Source organism: Chiloscyllium plagiosum, chromosome 19, assembly GCF_004010195.1.
Source record: "Chiloscyllium plagiosum isolate BGI_BamShark_2017 chromosome 19, ASM401019v2, whole genome shotgun sequence".
Classification (NCBI taxonomy): domain Eukaryota; kingdom Metazoa; phylum Chordata; class Chondrichthyes; order Orectolobiformes; family Hemiscylliidae; genus Chiloscyllium; species Chiloscyllium plagiosum.
In genome coordinates this window covers 21097865-21118814 of record NC_057728.1, presented here as the reverse complement: position 1 = coordinate 21118814, position 20950 = coordinate 21097865, and the positions used below count along the sequence as shown (strand labels likewise).

Genomic DNA, 20950 nt, shown 5'->3' with positions numbered 1-20950 from the left:
TTTTCTCAAGCAGCATGGTGACACTCTTCCTTGGCAGTGACCAGTTGCCCATTGGCAGTGATCATTGCTAGTTAAATGCTTGATGGCACAACTCACCTCAGTTCACTGCTTGCTTCAAATGATGTTCGCTTAACAACTCCTGATGATCATCAAGGTACCTCTTCAATACACTGGCAGTCCTCTGAGGAAGCACAGATTTGTATTACAAGCTGTAACTGCAACCAATACCCTCTGTAATTTTCTTTCTGGTGTATGGAAATCTGAGGTCACTGCACAGCATTCAATTAAGAATCCAGAAGTGTATGCGTCAACTTTAGAAAACCTTAGAGAAACCTGAAGTGGCTTACAGGGAGCACTGTTGGTGACTAGCATGGAAAGGCTGTAGCAAGGGCACTTTACATGCAAGCACAAGCATCCAGCTCAAGGGTTGGACAAGATTGCATACCTGAGCTGCTCACTTGCTCTTATGGCACTTAGTTACATGCTCGCAGCATTCATCCATTGTATTGCCTTGCTATGCCATGCTAGTTAGTACATTGCCACCAGCCAGAGCCCAAGCCTGTCACTACTGCTATTTTGAAATGCTTTTAAGGCAAACATCGGACGGGTTGCTTTTCATGCAGGGATGCCTCATGCTGTATGGGTCATACAGCATGTATCAGCTACCTGCAAGGCAAACAAATTTCTCATTAATTCAACAAAAAGGCCATGCCAGAAGTTGGGTTAGTTTTCGTCGCCAGTCCAGTCGAAGTGATGGGGTTAGGGGGGCAGAGCTACGTGCAGTCTCAGCCAGGAGAACCTGGTACAGTCATTTTGGGGCACAGTCCATGGGTTCCACATCATCAGTTGACCGCTTGGAATACTCAAGGTCAGTGGATCTCCTAAGTACAGCCTGGGCTGTTTAATGGTCAGTCCTTGTAGGGTCAGCACAGGCAGACAGCCAAATTGCATATCATTAGTTGGGAGGCTGAAAAGACAGTGGTTGAGGTCTGTCAGTCGTGGCCAGGGGCTGCCCGTCAAAGACCATCACAGGTCTGGGTTGATTAGTCCTCAGTGTCCATTCATCTGTCTGTCTTTCATGAGGGTCTGAGGGGGCCGGTCCTTAGGGGCAGTGGGAGAATCATTGCCAGAAGGGGTGTGGGAGTCAAGTCTGCAGGGAGGAAAGCAGAAGCATTAATAGAGATAAGGATAAGAATGGTGATGGAGAGGGCAACTTGAGGTGAATGGGGTTGAATATATGGAACAGCATTTGGAAGTATGGCAGGCCACACCTGAACTGGCTCACACTGTAACGTTCACAAGAGAGACATAGAGGAGTAAGTTGGGCATGATCAAGATGCAGTATTGGGTTTCAGAGGGCAATGTGGATAATTATAAGTGAAGAACAACTTGGTGAGTCTCCACATGGAGGGATGGGTTACAATAAGTTGTCAGGATAATGACAGAAAACAGGGGATATGGATGCTTTGGAGTTTATCTGATGACCAGATGGGGCTTAGTGCAGATACTGTCACGATCATTCCTTACCATCACCTATCTTTCTCTATATGCGGTGCTGCTGGAAAATATTTGATGGATGAAGCACAGAATTCATGTTTGTTGGATACTAGAAATTGTAGCAACAAATATATGGAATGGCCATTTGCAAAGCCCAGCTAGGTTTAGTTTGCAATCATTTCATCACATATTTGTTATGCTTGCAGAGTGAAGGTGTTTAGGGGTCAGGCATTGGACAATGATAATTTGCTATATGCCATTGATGTTTATAAATTGAACTTGGGCATCTCAATAATGTGGAAGTTAGCAGCAATGATGCTACAAAAAGCTAATACTGGCTGAAGGGGGACCACAATTCATTCAACTTTCAAGCTCATGTATGAGTCACACAACATTGCTTCCTCATCTATCATGTAGCATTGGCCTAAATGCAGTGAGACACTTAACATTTGATGTGGGTTTAGGATAGGGAACGTGTTGGCATAGTGCAGGTACTCCCTCTTGATGACATTGGTTGGCTGGCTCGGCATCTTCACCAAGCTGCTAGACATACTGAGCCTGAATATGGTTATATGATGCAGATGTGTCATGATTATGTCCGACACTCAGCATGACTCACTATAGTGAATTGTGCTTAGCCCCCATCTGCATATTCCTGACAGCAATTCTGACGAAAGGTCACTGGATTCAAAACATTAACTGTTTTTCTCTCCATAGATGCTGCCAGATCTGCTGAGTTTCTCCAGCACTTTCTGTTTATGGTTAAGATTTCCAGCATCACAGTTTTTTTTTGTTTTATTTAATGGAAAATATTGAAGTTGGGTGACAGATTCAAAAATGTGCATTTCAATGCACATTACCATCACTCATTTGTACTAGCAAACAATATACTGTATCGATATACCTTTACTGAATAGGAATTCCTCATTGATTCCTTTATGCAAGATTCGCAAAGTTTTAACCTTCGCCTTCTCCAATGCACAGGAATTCAGCTGTTTCCATCACTCTCAAAACCACAAACAAGACTTTGACGATCTTCCCAACAGTTCTTTCCCAAGTAAATAACCTCCCACCTTACCTCTTGGTTAATTTCTAAATTCAAGTCACTACTGGTTTCCACCTCTTCCCGCAACTCCTTACTAGTGGAATTTATACCGTATGGACTACTCCTACCTTCATTTTCTCTTTTTCAGCTATCCTCCTAAATCTATTTGTAATCCATAGCAATGCTCATAAAAAATTCAGAAAATGTTTTAGTAAGCTGCAGTATTTGGACTTTCCATTCATTTCTGCCTACCTGAGGTACTGGCAGACATACTGTTTAATACTAATAAATTTGCAGAGTACAAGCAGCACATGCTTAGCAAAAACCTGCTCACTGCCGCCCTGTTTGAGTTCCACTAGAGCCACTCAGGTCCTGATCTCAACAACCATGAATTTCAGGGGTGAGGTGAAAGGGACAGCCCGTGACATCACAACCACATTTGACTAAGTGTGGTAATCAAAGAGCCCTAGTAAAACCAGAATCAATGGGAATTTGGCTGAGGGGGGGGGCGGGGGAGGGGGGTGCCAACTCTCTGGTGGTTGGTGTCATACTGGCCCATAGGAAGATGGTTATGGATGTTGGGAAGTCAATCATCTCAGCTTCACGTCATCTCTGCAGGCGTTCCTCAAAGTAGTGTCCTAGGCCTAAGTTGCTTCATCAATGACCTAGTTTCCATCATAAAGTCAGAAGTGGGAATGTTCACTGATGATCACAGTATGTTCAGCATTTGCAACTCTTCAGGTACTGAAGCAGTCCATGTTGAAATGCAACAGGTTCTGGACCATATCCAGCTTGGGCTGACAAGTGTCAAGTAATATTTATACCACACAAATGCCAGCAATGACCATCTCCAATAAGAGTCAATCTCACCACCACCCCTTGAGATTCAGTGGTGTAACCATCATTGATTCCCCACTATCAACTTCCTGGGGTTACATTGACCAGAAAGGCAACTGGACTCACCATATAAGTATAGTGGCTGTAAGAGTAGATCAGGGGTTAGGAATACTGTAGCAAATAACTCACATCCTGACTCCCTAAAGCCTGTCCAACATCTACTAGTACAAGTCAGAACTGTGATGGAATAATTCCCATTTGCCTGAATGAGTGCACCTCCAACAACTCTCAAGAATTTGACACTATCGAGAACAAGGCAACCTGTTTGATATGTTCCATATCCCTCCACCACTGATGCTTAGTAGTTGCAGCACGTGCTATCTACAAGATAGATTGCAGAAATTTGCCAAAGATCCTTAGACAGCATCTTCCAAACCAATGATCATTTTCACCTGTAAGGACAAGGGCAGCAGATACATGGAAACACCACCACCTATAAGTTCACTGACAAGCAACTCACCATCCTGACTTGTAAATATAATTGCTGCTTGCTCACTGTTGCTAAGTCAAAATTCCTGGAGTTCCCTCTCTCAGGGCATTATGTGTTCAAGCATTGTAAATGGATTGCAGCAGTTCAAGAAGACAGCTCACAGCAACATTTTGAAGGGAACTCAGAATGGGCAATTAATGCTGGCCAGCCAGTTATGCCCATGTCTCATGAGTGAAAATAAAATTTCATGTGAAAATAGTTCAGTTGTGGAGTGCTATAGAATGTCCTGAAGATTTAATGTGGTGCAAGATAAGTCATTTCTTCTTCCCTCTTTCTTACACAGCATCTTACAGCAGTGTGAGAGAAGTTTTAAGATTGTTTTTAAAATTCATTTGTAATGGAAATTGTCTTTGGTTTCACAGTGTTATGAAGATGAGGGTGAACTATATCTTTCAAGAGAGTTAAAAGCTAGCAGCGACAGTACCAAGTGTTCTCAATAAGACACAATGTAACATGTGCTCCAGCTACTCCAGTAGCTAGTTGCCTGGAAACAACAAAAATCAGATTTGAATTGGGCCAGCAGTTTAAGTTATACTTTGAAAAAAATACAAAATTCCAATCAAGTTTGAAATAAGTACATTAACAATCTTAAAAGCCAATAACACAACCCGATGCCTTGGGGTATAAGACTGGGGAGAATTGAACAGTTGAGAGGAGAACTGCCAAGCCCCAGCATGTAAACAGACTGCCTGAGAAACAGCTCTCTTAAAAGTTACCTATTTTGATCAGTAACCTGTGAAGCAGAAATCCTTGAGAAGAAAAGAAGACACAGGAAGATCCAAATAGAAGAACTGAAAGCTGCCTGGTTTTGAGGTAAGAAGTGTTGTTTTGTAAATCTTAATTGGAGTCTTATTGGACTAGTATTATAGAAGGGAACTGAAAAGATCTTGAGAGTAAAAACTTGTGAATACCTGTTTGTTAATTATTCTCTGTTATACTTTAAGAAATAAACTTGTTAATTTTTACTTTGAATAGGTCTTGGCCACTCGAATCTTTACAGATTACTACATGGGATAAATCTTTTCTGTGCTGCTGGTATTAAATTAAGCAGGAGGGTTTACCCCGTGTCGTAACAGTTTGGAGGCTAGGGTCTTTGATTTGAATTAGTTTAGACAGATTTGAATAGATTTGTGGTACAAAAAATCCCAGCAGATTTAAACACTTGCAGGTTAGTGTCCTAGATCTTTAAATACAATGTAGGTGAGACAATTTGTTTAATTTTGGTGACTTGTGGTTATTTAAATTACAAGTGAGAGAAATGGCTCTTACAATTGCTAAAGAGGTTCTGGGATTTCAAGATGATTCTCAAATTTGCCAAGAAAGTTCAGAAGGAAAGGAAAAGGCCATACTTTTAGAATTAGCAAATATGTTTAACCATGGACAAAAGTAAAGCTGAAATTGACAGGGAGTTATTCAAACACTTAGATGTATCTGAGAAACAGACAAGTGCAATAGAGGTAGAAAAACTTAAATTACAATTGAGGAAAATGGAGTTAGAAGATAAACAAAGAGAGAGAGATTGAGAGAGAGTAAGAGGAAAAGGGGAGAGAGAAGGTTCTTAGCTGAGCAAAGAGAGAGAGAAGAAAGGGAGAGTCAAAACGGAGAAAATTTGAACTTGAGATCTTGCGACTTAGCAAAGTTGTTAACAGGATGGAGATTAAAAGAAAAGGTAGTGACATATATATAAATATGTCAAAACTCTGCCACATTTTGGTGAGAAAGATGTTGAAGCCTTCTTTATTTCATTTGAAAAATTGCTAAGCAGATGGAGTGGACCGAGGATTTATGGGTAATGCTAGTTCAGACTAAACTGGTAGGCAGAGCAAATGAAGTATTTGTCGCACTGTCAGATGAGGTGTCAAGAGATAATGAAAAGGTTAAACAGGCTATATTTAGTGCATATGGGTGACTCGGCAAGATGGCGGCGATTCTGTAGAACTGCTATGGACAGCTCTGCCGAACAGCCAAGGCATACCGGTGTTTTCTGCCATTCCTGGCCAACTTAGGTGGTGGAATTATTAGTTTAAAGCCTTACAGTACACATATTTGTTAATATTTGGGAGTGGAAAAGATGCCAAAGGGAAAAGGAGCGAGCAAACGGCAGCAGGGAGGACACTACCCTGCAGCACCAGGCATACCAGAGACTTCAGCAACAGCAGCCTCTCCTGAACCCCCTCGGGGACCTGGCAGGCTCACAGGGATTGGCTGTGGCGATGGAGAGACTTTCCTTGAAAGTTGCGGCTGTGATTGAGGAGATCCATGGGAAGATTTGTGCCCAGGTCCAACCAGAAGCACGAGAAGGAGATCCAGTGCCTCGGGGAGAAGCTGGAGGAGGTGCAGGGTCGAACTAAGGCCTCGGAAGCTGCGATGGAGTCCTCATCCAGTCGGATCCAGATGCTGGAGCGAGAGGTGCAGGCCTTGCGAAACCATATCAACAACCTCGAAAATCGAGATCGGAGGATAAATCTTCAATTGTTGGGCTCCCTGAGGGTGAGGAAGGTGAGCAGCCAGTCAGCTTCTTTGAAAGCTGGCTGCCGAAGTTTTTGGGCCTTCACATCGAGTCCAGCAGATTGCAGATTGAAAGGGCGTATCACGTTACAGTGCACAGGTCAGGGCCAGTGCAGCGCCCCCGCTCGTTCCTAGTGCATTCCATTCATATAAGGACAAGCAAAAAGTCATAGAAGCTTCCAGAATCCTGGGAAAAGATGTGCAGGCACTGCTGTACATGGGGTCGAAAATCATGTTTTTCCAAGATTTTCTGCAGCTCTAATTTGAAAGAGGAAGTCCTTCGATGAAGTTAAAAAGAGACTGAGGAACCTGGGCATCCAGTACTCCATGAGATACCCCGCAGTGCTCCATTTCAGCCACGAGGACTCAGTTTATACATTTGACTCAGCGGATAAGGCTAAAACCTTTGTGGACACTTTAAAATAGATGGATTGGCCTGAAGAATATGGTTAATGTTTGTGCACTTTTCTATCTTTCTCCATGTTTTCCATTTTTTTTATTCCTTTCTTTCTCCCTAATAATTTCCTCTTTGGAAAGGGGGGAAAAGACTTTGGAATAAGTTGTCCTTTTTTTTAATAACTGGATTTTCTGATGGGAAATTTTGTGGATGTTCTTTGTTGTTGCTCCCCCTGTTTTTTGTTTGTTCTGTTTCTCTTTTAGTCATAAGTAGGGGTGACATGAAGCCAGGAATGGGTGGAGTGCTCATCCTGACTTTGTCATTTTTTCTGTTGATTTAAGGATCACCTCCTTGTTTTATCTCTGGCCTAAGGCTGGGGCACAATCTGGGTTTGAAGGAGCTGTGAAGGAGGGGATGGGTAGGGTGAATGCCCCCTATGGGCAGGGGGAAGAGGCTTCCATTCAAGGTTCTATAGTTGGTTTTCTTTATTGTTTTTTGGTAGTAATAGTTGTTTATAGTTATGATAGAGTAGTTTTTGTATATATAGTTTTTCGATTGTATGAGTCTTTACTTTCTTATGCTCGGCGCTTTGTAAGCAGGGTTCTTCCTCTGAGGGGTTCATGGGTGTCTGAAAGGGGATATGGCTAAGTGTCTTATTAAATGGTGAACCTGGAACATTAAGGGAAGTCATTCACCTGTTAAAAGGAAAAAAGTGCTTTCTAGCCTTAAGAGGGAAAGGGTTGATATCACTTTGTTGCAGGAAACCCATCTTGATGATGGGGAACACCTGAAATTACAACAGGGGGTTTTGGCCGGATATTCTTTTCATCCTTTACTACCAAAAGTAGGGGAGTGGCGGTACTTAGCCAGAAAAATCTTCCTTTCACATTATTAGAGCAGGTGAAAGATGAGCAGGGACAGTTTGTGATACTTAAAGCTCTGATATATGGGGAGGAATATGGCATTTTAAACATCTACTGTCCTCTTGCACATCGCCTCAAATTTTTGAATAGTGCTTTCTCTAAGTTGAGTGCTTTTGGAACATGGCACATTATTATAGGGGGAATTTTAATTGTCTTTTGGATCCAACAGTGGACAGGGTGCCTTGTGGGCTCCCAACTATTTCTTTGCAGGCCAAACAGGTGGTTGACTGATGCGAGGAGTTGGGGCTGGTGGATATTTGGAGATGTCTTCACCCTACCGGCAGGGACTTCACCTTTTTTTTCAAACCTACTTAAATGTCACATGAGAATTGACCTCTTTCTGGCTCCCTTGGCCCTTCTGGATTCGATTATAAGTTATAAAATTGGGAATATAGCTATCTCTGATCACGCGGCAGTATATTTGGAGGTTAAGGCCAAGAGTGAAGGGCTAGGTTTGCGGCACTGGCATTTGGATCCTTTTCTCCTTAAGGATTCCAAATTTGTGGAATACTTTTTGAAGGAGTTTCAGGAATTCTTGACTATCAACTCAGGCATGGGTGGTAACCCGTCCATGCTATGGGAGACTGCTAGGGCTTTTGCTAGGGGATTAGCTATTTCCTATTCGGCTAGCCAGAAACGACAGGAGGCACAGCAACATCTACTTGAGGTGCGTTTGAAAGCTGCGGAGGCAGCACATTTTGCGCGGCCTTCGGTGACTAAGCTACAGCGATCACAGCCCTTCGGGCTGCCTTGAATTCAATACTGACACAAAACGCAAAGAAAGAACTTGCTTTTGCTAGACAGAGGTTGTTCGAATATGGGGATAGGCCAGGGAAGTATTTAGCGTACTTGACGAGGAAAAAGCGTGCTCCCCAATCCATTACTGCAATCAGAGACAGCGCCGGGGTCCTTACATACGATGCTAAAAAGATTAATGAGGCGTTTCGGAGCTTTTACTCTGAATTGTATCGGTCTGAAGGTTACAAAGACAGGAGGACTAAAAAGGAGACCTTTTTTAAGAACCTGGACCTCCCAAGGGTAACCTTGGAACAGGCCTCTCTCCTTTATGCCCCCTTGACAGTTCAGGAAATACAGGAGGTAGCTAGGCAACTTCAGAGTGGGAAAGTGCCTGGCCCTGATGGTCGTCTAGGTGAGTTTTATAAGGAGTTTATAGAGATTCTGTCAGGGCCGACGTTGAATATGTATGAATGCCTACCACCATTTTTGACAGAAGCTAATATTTCCCTAATTCTTAAGAAGGGGAAGGTTCCTGAGGATCGTGCCTCATGCAGGCCCATCTCTCTATTAAATTCAGATTTCAAGATCCTGTCCAAGATCCTGGCATTGAGATTGGAAAGGGTGTTGCCCCATATTATTAAAGAGGACCAGACAGGCTTTCTAAGGGGCCATGGGTCCTCTAATATTAGAAGGTTGCTGAATATGGTCCAAGTTTGTCAGCAACGATTGATTCAGGGGTTGGTGATTTCCTTAGATGCAGAGAAAGCATTTGACCAGGTGGAATAGCCGTATATTTTTTATGTCTTGGTACAGTTTGGGTTGGGTGGAGTCTTTGCTCGGTGGGTGGAGGTTTTATATCGCCACCCTCTGGCTGCGGTCATCACAATGGGGTGAAGTCTGGAAATTTTACGATTGGTAGGGATGGTTGGTAAGGCTTCCCCCTCTCACCATTGTTGTTTACATTGATGATGGAGCTGCTGGCAGAGGCCATTCGTCAGAACGTCCGCATAGCCACTCCGGAAGTGGGATCGAGGGCACACAAGATTAAATTGTACGCGGATGATGTCCTGTTTTTATCGAACCCCTTTTGATACAATATATCAATTCATTTGGGGCTGTTTCAGGATTTAAGATTAACTTTGCAAAATCGGAGGCTATGCCTTTGGGGAACCTTAAGGATGTGCCAGAAGTTGAAGGTGGCTCTAAGTTCTCTTTTAAGTGGTCATCGGCAGGGTTCTGGTACCTAGGCATTTTTATTACCCCCAAGTTTGATCTGTTATTTCGGACTAACTTTGCTCATTTTCTCAACAATATTAGGCGCGATCTCCAGAGATGGGAGGCTCTTCCAATTTCATAACTGGGCCGAATATCTCTCATTAAGATGAATGTTCATCCTTATTTGCTTTATCCCATGCGTATGCACCCTATAATGTTTCCCAGGTCAACGCTGCGGATGCTTATGGGGTGGTTTGGTTCCTTTGTCTGGCATCATGGGCGACCCCTCATCAAACTTACTAAATTGCAGTTGCCTCATGGAGGGGGAGGAGTTGATTTCCTAGACATCAGTAGGTATCAATTGAGTTCCCTGCTGTCCTTTGTCTGCAATTGGGTAGGTAATGATCCAAACTCAATATGGCTGGATATCGAGGCCTCCCAAACAAAGTGCCCTCTTACTAACCTGTTGTTCATAGATAAGATGAGGACAATTATGGACCACTGCCGGAACCCCATTGTCATTAGTACAGTCAGGGCTTGGAGGGCAATGCATTAGAGTGAGGGTTATTTATCCAAGACTTTGCCACTTACACCTTTGGTTGGCATGCCAGGGTTCCGACCAGGGATGATGGACTCAGGGTTCAAACTATGGGCAGCGAGAGGAGTTTCTAGTTTGGGGGACTTGTTTGAGGGGGAGGTTATGATGTCTTTTGAGCAACTGAGCCACAAATACGGGTTACCCAGCAGAGATCTTTTCCGTTTTTTTCAGGTTAGGAATTTCATCCAGAAGAAGACTACGCTTTTCACTAAGCCCTATAAGCCCGTTACAGAGAAGTTGTTGCTACGTTCCACAAAAACCCTTTCGCTTAGTGCCCTCTATTGCCTGCAGGGTGGCAGGGCCTGGCAAGATATTAACCGGTTATGTGAGGTCTGGGAGCAAGAGCTAGGAGTGACGATCTCTTCTGAAACATGGGCGAACATATGGGAGAATACTCAAAAGATCTCAATTTGTAATAGGACATGCGCGACGCAGTTAAAAGTTCTGCACAGGGTTCACCTGGCACCAGACCGTCTGGTGAAGTTTAAAAAAGGGGCATCATTAGTGTGCCCCAAATGTAAAATAAGTATAGGTACTCTTACCCATTGCTTCTGGACATGCCACAGGCTCTGTGTTTATTGGAGTGCCGTAGCGGGAGAGATAGGGAGGGTATTGAGGACTGAAGTCAAAGTAGACCCGATATCTCTCCTCTTAGGTCTACCAAATTTACCATCTTTAGATGAGCATGGGAAGAAACTATTTAATATTCTTGCATAATGTGCATGGAAGAATATTCTGATGAACTGGGTGTCTGAGAACCTGCCGGGCTTGTTGGGATGGCAGAAATTAATTATGGGGCACATTCCCTTGGACTTTTTTACAAAAATGGTGCACCACACAACAGACCATTTTTATAAGACATGGCAGCCCTACTTGAGTTATTTGGAAACAGATTTGTCAGTTGTCTTAACTGGGGCTTTTTTTTAAACCAGGATAGTTAGATTTGTCAAGCCCTGGGCCCTGGAGGGGGTCTCCCGAGTTAATACGGGTATATACACAATGCTCCCGTTCCTCTGTTTGGGAGCTTTGTGCCAAGCATAGCTGTTCTGTATTCTGCGTTTTTGTTTGTTTTTTTTTGCTTTTCTTTTTTTTTTGGTGTTGCTTTGCACAGTGTTAGGGTTTGTTTTGTATAAGAGTGTAGGTTAATAGTTAGGAGACAGTAGTTGCATTGTTTTTGTTTGTTTCCTTTTTATTATACTGATATTTGTTTTTATTGTATTTTTCAATAATTTTATATGTTTGTAAAGTTAAAAAAAATTTGCTAATAAATATATTTACAAAAAAAAAGTGCTTGTGAATTGGTACCAGAACATATAGGCAGTGGTTCAGAAACACAAAGGAGGAACCAGGTCAGACTTATGTTGATTTTGAAAGAATTAAACATAGTCATTTTGATCGATGGGTGCGTGCTTTGAAAATAGTTAGGACAATTGAGGCTCTAAGAGAGATTATTCTGCTGGAGGAGTTTAAAAACTCACTTCCGGAGATGGTAAGAATTCACGTGGAACAGAAATTTCAGGAAGTGAGAAGGGCAGCAGAACTAGCAGATGAGTACATGTTGGTGCATAAGACAAGTTTCCGGCCAGAATTTTGTCCTGTGAAGGATAGAAGTTGGGAGAAAGGGAGATCCTACATTACTCAACCAAGAGCACACAGCACTGGTAATAATTTACCACAGGATAAAAAAGAAGCCCAAGAGGGTGGAAAGGATGTGAAAGACCTCAGGTGTTTCCACTGTGGTAAAGTGGGACACGTAATGACACAGTGCTGGTCTTTAAAGAAAGGCACTGTAGGAAAAGAACAAAGAACAAAGAAAATTTACAACACAGGAACAGGCTCTTTGGGCCTCCAAGCCTGAGCCGATCCAAATGTACTGTCTAAACCTGTCAGTCAATTCCTAAGTATTTGTATCCCTCTGCTCCCCACCTACTCATGCATCTGTCCAGACGCATCTCAAATGAATCTATCATGCCTGCCTCTACCACCTCTGCTGGCAACGCGTTCCAAACGCCCACCATCCTCTGTGTGAACTACGTACCCTTAAACTTTCCACCTCTCAACTTTGAAAGCATGACCTCTCGTTATTGAATCCTTCACCCTGGGAATAAACTTGTCTCTATCCACCCTGTCTATACCCTTCATGATTTTGTAAGCCTCAATCAGGTCCCCCCTCAATCTCCTTTTTTCTAGAAAATAAAACTAACCTACTCAACCTCTCTTCATAGCTAGCACCTTCCATACCAGGCAACATTCTCGTAAACCTTCTCTGCACCCTCTCCAAAGCGTCCACATCCTTTTGGTAATGTGGTGCCCAGAACTGTACACAGTATTCTAAATGTGGCCGAACCAATGTCTTGTACAATTTTAACATGACCTGTCAGCTCTTATACTCAATATCCCGTCCAATGAAGGCACTATATGCCTTCTTGACCACCCTATCCACCTGTGCAGCAACCTTCAGGGTATAATGAACCTGCACTCCCAGATCGCTCAGCCCATCAACGTTTCCCAAGGCTCTTCCATTCATTATATAATTCGCTCTAGAATTAGACTTGCCTTAATGCATCACCTCACATTTGTCTGGATTGAAAGCCATCTGTCACTTTTCTGCCCAACTCTCCAGTCTATCTATATCCTCCTGTATTCTCTGACGGTCCCATATGCTTTCTGCTACTCCGCCAATCTTTGTGTCATCTGCAAACTTGCTGATTATACCAACAGTGCCCTCTTCTAGATCATTTATGTATATTTCAAACAACAGTGGCCCCAGTACTGATCCTTGTGGAACACCACTGGTTAACTTTCTCCATTTTGAGAACCTCCCTTCAACTACTACTCTTTGTCTCCTGTTGCTCAACCAGTTCTTTATCCACAGAGCTAGAACACCCTGCACACCGTGTGACTTCACTTTCTCCATTAGTCTACAATGGGGAACCTTATCAAACGCCTTACTAAAGTCCATGTATATGACATCAACAGTCCTTCCTTCATCTAACAATTTGGTCACTTCCTCGAAGAACTCTATCAAGTTGGTAAGGCACAATCTCTCCCAGACAAAACCATGTTGCCCATGACCGATAAGCTCATTCCTTTCCAAAGAGAAATAGATCTTATCTCTCAGTACCCTCTCCAGCAACTTCCCTACCACCGATGTCAGGCTCACTGGTCTGTAGATGTGGTCAAAGAAGCTTAGCCAGATGCATGAATAAAGGAGACCCCAAGAAAAGCTGAGGAGCTACAGGAGAGTGCACAGCTTAGGCAGGGGCTGGTATTGAGTTAGTACCGGATCTCTACCAAGAATTCGCCTCTGTGGGTAAAATTTACTCTGAAAGAACAGGGAGAAAAGGACGAGAATTTATCATTTTGAGAGATACAGGATCTAACCAGTCGCTGATAGTAAGGGATGAGCAAATATCCACTCTTTCTGGTCTGTTACCCGAGAGTGTAGTAAGTTGTGGTATAGATGGACAGAAATTTTGCATTCCTCTATGTAAGATCAGGTTGGAGTGCCAACTTAAGACTGGGAAGGTTACAGTGGGTGTGACTGACAGAGTGTCAGTTCCACAAATTCAGTTTGTCCTTGGGAATGATTTGGCAGGATCCAAGGTGGGAGTGAAACCCCTTGTTGTGGAGAAGCCCAAGGAAAACCAAGAAACTGAGGAATTAACACAGAAATATCCTGGTATTTTCCCAGACTGTATGGTAACCAAATCCCACTATCATAAGTCACAGCACGAAGCAAAAAGTAAAGAGAAAGATGAAGGAATTGAAGTTCAGTTAGTGGATACCCGGTTTGACGTAATGGTGCAGGAAAAACCTGCACAGGTAGAGGGTCTGACAGAAGTGTTTACTCATGAAAGACTAAGAGACTTGCAATAGCAAGACAAGACAATAAAAGCTGTGTATGTGGATGCGTACTCTGAAAAGGAGACAGAGAATATTCTAAAGGGTTATTATTTGAAAGATAGAATTGTAAGATGGATTTGGAGACCCCGGCAGGTTGGTGTAGAGGAGCAATGGGCTGAAGTGCACCAGATTGTGTTGCTGGCAGCATACAGACAGGAGTTTAGATTCCCTACAGTGTGGGAAGAGGCCCTTTGGTCCAACCAGTCCAAACCGACCCTCCGAAGAGTAACCCACCCAGACCCATTTCCCTCTGACTAATGCACTAACACTATGGGCAATTTAGCATGGCCAATTCACCTGACCTGCACATCTTTGGACTGTGGGAGGAAACCAGAGCATCCGGAGGAAACCCACGCAGACATGGGGAGAATGTGCAAATGCCACACAGACAGTCGCCTGAAGCTAAAATCAAACCTGGGACCCTTGTGCTGTGATACAGCAGTGCTAACCACTGAGCCACCCTACCTGCAGGAGGTCATCTGGGGTATAAAAGACTCAGGTACAAAAACATTTTCATTGGCCTGGAATGCACAAGTATGTAATTACCTTTTGCCAACATGTCATACATGCCAAATGGTAGGGAAGTCACAGGTGGTAATAAAACCAGCACGTTTGTTGCCAATTACTGCATTTGAAGAACCTTTCACCCAAGTTTCGATTGATTGTGTAGGTCCCCTCCTGAGAACTAAAAAGTGGGAATCAGTACTTGTTAAGCATAATGGGTGTGTCTACAAGATATCTGGAGGCAATTTCATTATGGACTATCAAGGCAAATATGGTGATAGAGGAGTTAGTAGCTTTCTTCACATGTATGGGCTACCCAGAGAGATTCAGTTGGACCAATGGTCAAATTTTACTGCTAGGCTGTTTAAGGAGGTTATAGATAGCTTTGGTAAATAGCCCTTTAAATCCAGTGCACATCGTCCTGAATCCCAGGGAGCTTTTAGAAAGGTGGCATCATATCTCAAAGACCATGTTGAGAGCATACTGTCAGGATTACCCAAATGATTGGGATAAAGATATCCCATTCATATTGTTTGCCATTAGAGATGCCCCAAACAAATCTACTCAGTTTACTCCCTTTGAAATTAATTTAAGAAAAATTGACAGAACTAAAGTCAGAGATCTCACACCTAGATTATGTATCAGAGGTAAGAGAGAGATTAAACTGAGTAGGCGAGTTAGCTAACCAGCATCTAAGGAGGCCACAGCATAGAATGAAGCAGGTAGCAGATGAAAACTATGAGACGCGGATGTTTTCTTGAGGGGATAATGTGTTAGTACTGTTACCAGTGAGAGACGATCTCTTCAAAGCCAGGTTTAGTGGTCCCTATCAAATTGAGTAAAAGTTGAGTCAGGTGAACTATTTAGTAAAGATGCCGGATAGAAATAAAAAGATATTGAGTATGTCATGTGAACATGTTGAAACCGTGAGAAAGAACTGGAGAAACAGGTGTTAATTACTGCCCCGTAGAGTGAGAAATCAAATCCCGATTATGTGGATTTTGAGGTGCCTCAAAAGATTAAAAACTGAAGAGATCCTTAAGCAGTGGGATAGGTTAGTAAGCCAACTGTCTCGGGAGCATAGAATACAGTTGAAATATTTGTTACTGCAATACAAGGACATATGTGAGAATCAGATGAAGAAGACTAATGCTATTGTACGTGAAGCACAGTTAGGAAATACTGCTCCGATAAAACAACATCGCTATAGGCTTAATCCTTTCAAAGCCAGACAGGTCCAGATGGAGGTGGAGGCCATGCTTGATGAGGATATCATCGAAACAAGCCATGAGTGGATTTCGCTGATCATTTTAGTTCCCAACCCGGACAGGACTCAACGATTCTGCGTGGATTCTATGGAAGGTCAACGTTGTTATAAAATCAGACTCATATCCAATTCCTAGACTGGAGGATTGTATTGAAGAAGTTGGACAACTTTCACAAGTTGGATTTAATGCATGGTTATTGGCAGATACCCTTATCAGAGGTGGTGAAGGAAATTTCTGCATTTGTAACTCCAAATGGGCTATATCAGTTTAAAGTGATGCCTTTTGGAATGAAGAACATGCCTGCCACATTCCAAAGACTCATGAACTAAGTTGTAGCTGGGTTAACAAACTGTGCAGTCTATTTGGACGATGAAGTGATCTTTAGTAAGTCCTCGAAAGATCACATTGGTACAGTTGGCAGAGCTCTTTGAACGACTACGAGAAGCATAACTGTTGATAAACTTAAATAAACTGAATTCACGAAAGCAGAGGTGACATGCTTGGGACATAACATCAGTCATGGAAGGTTGACCTCACGGAACACAAAATTTAAGGCCATCGATGAATTTCCACAATTCTTAGGACTCAGCGGATTCTATCGGAACTTTGTTCTAAACGTCAGCAGTGTTGAGGCACCATTAACTGATTTGCTGAAGAAGAACACAAAGTTTTGGTGGACAGAACCATGCCAGGAGGCATTCAACCATTTGAAATCGATATTAACCACCAAACCAGTTTTAGCTACACCAACTCTTCAAAATCTTTTAAAGTCGCCATCGGTGCTAGTGACATTGGAGTTAGAGCTATACTCCTACAGGAAGATGAGGATGGGATTGAATTGCCAGTTGGTTACTTGTTGAAGAAGATCAACATCCACCAAAGGAAATACTCCACAATTGAAAAGGAACTATTGAGTTTGGTACTGGCCTTACAACATTTTAATGTGTATGTCATGAGTAATGTATCATAGACGGTTGTGTACACTGACCACAATCTGCTTACATTCTTAGAACATTTTAAAGATAAGAATATGAGACTATTTCGTTGGAGTCTGATTAGATTCCCTACAGTGTGGAAACTGGCCCTTCGGCCCAACAAGTCCACACCGACCCTCCGAAGAGCAACCCACCCAGACCCATTCCCCTACATTTACCCCTGACTAATGCACCCAACACTACGGGCAGTTTAGCATGGTCAATTCACCTAACCTGCACTTCTTTGGACTGTGGGAGGAAACCAGAGCACCTGGAGGAAACCCACGCAGACATGGGGAGAATGTGCAAACTCCACACAGACAGTCACCCGAGGCTGGAATCAAACCTGGGACCTTGGTGCTGTGAGGCAGCAGTGCTAAGCACTAAGCCACCATGTCACCTTTATGTTACAGATTTTTAATTTAAAAATCATACATGTTGTGGGTCGGAAGAATGTAATCGCAGATGCGTTATTGCGGATTTAACTGATAGAGTTTAGATGAGATTTGTCTTTGTGCATTTTTTTTATATGTATACAGATATTTGGGAAGAGGTTAAGGTGAACTTACATTAAAGTTATCTGTATGTTCCGGTAATGTGTTTAAAAGGTAGAGAAAAAAATGAAGCCATCTTTTCATTTGATGGTCCATTTGTTTCTTAGGGAGGGAGGTGTTATGAAGATGTGGGTGAACTATACCTTTTAAGAGAGTTGAAAGCTAGCAGTGAAAGCACCAGGTGTTCTCAATAAGACACAATGCAACATATGCTCCAGCTACTAGTGTAGCTGGTTGTGTGGAAATTATACAAAAATGTGAATTAGGCCAATCAGTTCAAATTGTCCCCCAAAAAAGTACCAAATTCCAATCAGGTTTGAATTGAGTATATTGACAATCTTAAAAGCTAATGACATAATCCGCTGCTTTGGGGGTAGAAGATCGGGGAGAAATGAAGAGTTGAGATGAGAGCTGCCAAGCCCCAGCATGTAAACAGAATGCCTGAAAAATAGCTCTCTTAAAAGGTACCTATCTTGATCAGCAACCTGTGAAGCAGAAATCCCCAAGAAGAACAAAAGAAGACACAGGAAGATCCAAATAGAACCAAAAGCTGCCTGTTTTGAAACAAGAAGTCTGGTTTTGTAAATCTTAATTGGGAGTTTTATTGGACTAGTATTATAGAAGGGAAGGTAAAAGATAGGTTAGAGTAAGGAATTGTGAATAGTTGTTAATTAATTGTTTTCTGTTATACTTTAAGAAATAATGTTGTTAATTTTTACTTTACATAGTTCTTGGCCACTTGAATTTTTAAAACTTACTGCATGAGATTAATCTTTTCTGTGTTGCTGGTTTTAAATTAAGCAGGAGGGTTTACCCTGTGCTGTAACAACAGTCATGGAAACCATATAGAAAATCATTATTGTGGATAAGTTGACTAGTTTTAAGCATAAGTTGAAAGAAATAAGAAATGGCTTAAGTTGAGACTTTTTACTTATTCTTGTTTAACTAAAATACTTGCTGAAGTATGTATATCCAGTAGTAAGTACTCATTGGGTATTTGAAATAAAATGGATCATCAAAGAACTCAAAAGTCTTTTGAATAATGCATCGAGGCATCCATTCCTGAAAAAGGGCATTAATTAAAAGACTGCAGCAGGGTACATTGCAATAGGTAAAAGGAGACTCTGAGGAAGACCCCAATCAAACTCTCCTGAGAGGTTCCATAAGCCTCAAGTATCAAGAATAGCCACAGAACTGTTCATGCATCCTATCCGTCCTGCCGAAGTGGACTGATGCATTCTACTTATAGTGACTTTACGTTTTGCTGTTTAACCAGTAATGCTATATCCCATCATAAACAAATTAAAATTCAACATTCTACCATATTGAATTGATTAACTGGAAAATGATAACTCAAGAAACTTTCTAAATTCAATTCGGAATATCTTTTAAAGATTAAAATTCTTGCATTTCCTTTGTGCTGTAACCATTCTATCTATAATAACTCACAATATAATTCTGGTTTTCTTTGATGCACATATAATATTCATTAGTTATTGTGAGGTGATATACTTGTACAGGTAGATGTTGAAAAGTGTGGCGCTGGAAAAACACAGCAATTCAGGCAGCTCCTTGGATGATGGTTACTAAGCTGTGATGTAACATAATGCTCGCTGTTGCTATGATGCTTTATGGTAGGTTGAGCCTAGCAGGTAACTGCTAGGCTTGACTTTGGCTGGAGATGGGAGCATCAAAGAAAACTAACAATGAAAAAGAGGTCTCAAATAGGGGTGGGTAATAGATGCATCTTTCCTTACTCCCAATGATACAATTTCTCACCCTGAAGAACAATTGGCATGTGGGCCAATTTCTTGACTAGAGAGTCATGTTGGTCACTGAACCTTTCGTTATTTAAAATGTTTTTATAACATTTATTCTTATATATGTTCCATAGGATGAAAATGCCACTGCAAGACAGATGTCTTCACTCAACCTCAACGACTACGCCACATTAAAAAGTGTGGCGGAGTGCATGCTGGATGTTACCTTATTCATGTGTAATACAACACAATTGGTTGGAGTTCTCGAACAAGGGCCTGAACTTAAATACTATGTTTCTCTTATTATCCTGACTAGTCTCTCTCTTATACTTCAGATTGTGATTTTTATCCTGCTTGTTTTTTGTGGTAAGTAAATGTATTTCTCTTATTCACTTCTATATGTTGACAGCTGATATAAAGAACCGGCAGTTTACCAAACCTGATTATGTGAAGATCCTCAATGTTATCAGGAGAGATAGAGTTATCAACCACATTGCAGTTAAGCAATTACATAATGTCGAACCATAGCCCTAGAATTTGTTTTAGGCCTGATTTTAGTTGGCAGTGCATGTCAACCAGCTGTTGTTTTGTGCCACAAATTAAAATTACTTCAAATCACTGTGCCAAAAATTAAAATGAGAAAAGGACACTGCACACAGGAATCTTTTATGTATGTACACTCAGTCATTAGTTTCAAAAAAAGAGTGCTGACAAGTTTTCACCTATAGAATGCAATGAACAGCGGACCCTTTTGATGCTGATGTCTATGGAATTTGAAATTAAAGGCAAATGAAGAATTTCACAGTTGAATTAGTGATAGACCCATATTTCAAGTTTTTTTTGTTCCTGAACCAATGTATTGTAATAAAGGTTTGGCAAATCAGAATTGGTGTTTTATATTATGATTTGAGCTATATAGATAGATGTACGTAAAATGTGCTATGTCGTGGAAAAAATTGGTACTTTTGATTGATATTGATTAATATCTATTACTGCTAATTTTTGCACAGCAAAAACCAATATGTATGAAGTTGATAACCAGAAAACATTGACGAAGTGCAGCAAAATTACCATTATCCTCGTGGGGGTCACTCTTCTTTTAAATGTAGTCATCACTTCACTTGATACACAGAAAGTAAATTCTTGATGACCACAGGAATCCAAACTCCTACATCTTGCAGGTGAACATAAGGTGCAGCAGAATCTGCAAGATCACAGCAGCATTCCAAATTTACTCTTTCACATTTTGTCACTTGGTTTGTAATTCACTTTTCAATAATAAACTTTGTATTTTAATTGGATATGTCCATTAATATTTATTAATGTCAAAGCTTCCATTACATTGGGTACAGGGTTAGTGGAGTTTCATTGCTTGAAGTTGACATTTGCTTTGTTCACATTGATCGTTTGACATTAGGGGATGTATTTTCTTCCATTCAGCTTGTTTACTGTTAACAATTTTTGCTTATGCTATTGATAAGCAATAAAATAATTGGGCGAAATTGAAAAACACACCATTATTTTGCAAAGCAATATCAATCAAGGTGGAATGCTAAAAGACAAATAAGATGTTCTACTTCTACCCAGATGTGCTTAGAATGAATGTGAAACAGGGTTAAGTGAACGCCCTAACTTCTAATGTACACAGTCTCATGTATAATCTCGCACCTTCTGTT

The 20950-nt window shown here is 41.6% G+C and overlaps 1 long non-coding RNA gene across 2 annotated transcripts in view; it reads right to left on the bottom strand.

Annotated features, from left to right (window-relative positions):
• LOC122559579 overlaps window positions 1-20950 on the bottom strand; it is a 69393-nt gene that overhangs the window by 25355 nt on the left and 23088 nt on the right. Inside the window, exons 2-3 of one of the 2 annotated variants that reach the window (XR_006314473.1) lie at window positions 20346-20478; window positions 97-181 (exon numbers count right to left, since the gene is read on the bottom strand). This is a non-coding gene — a long non-coding RNA (uncharacterized LOC122559579). The remainder of the gene's footprint in view (window positions 1-96; window positions 182-20345; window positions 20479-20950) is intronic. The other variant, XR_006314472.1, reaches the window with a different exon arrangement.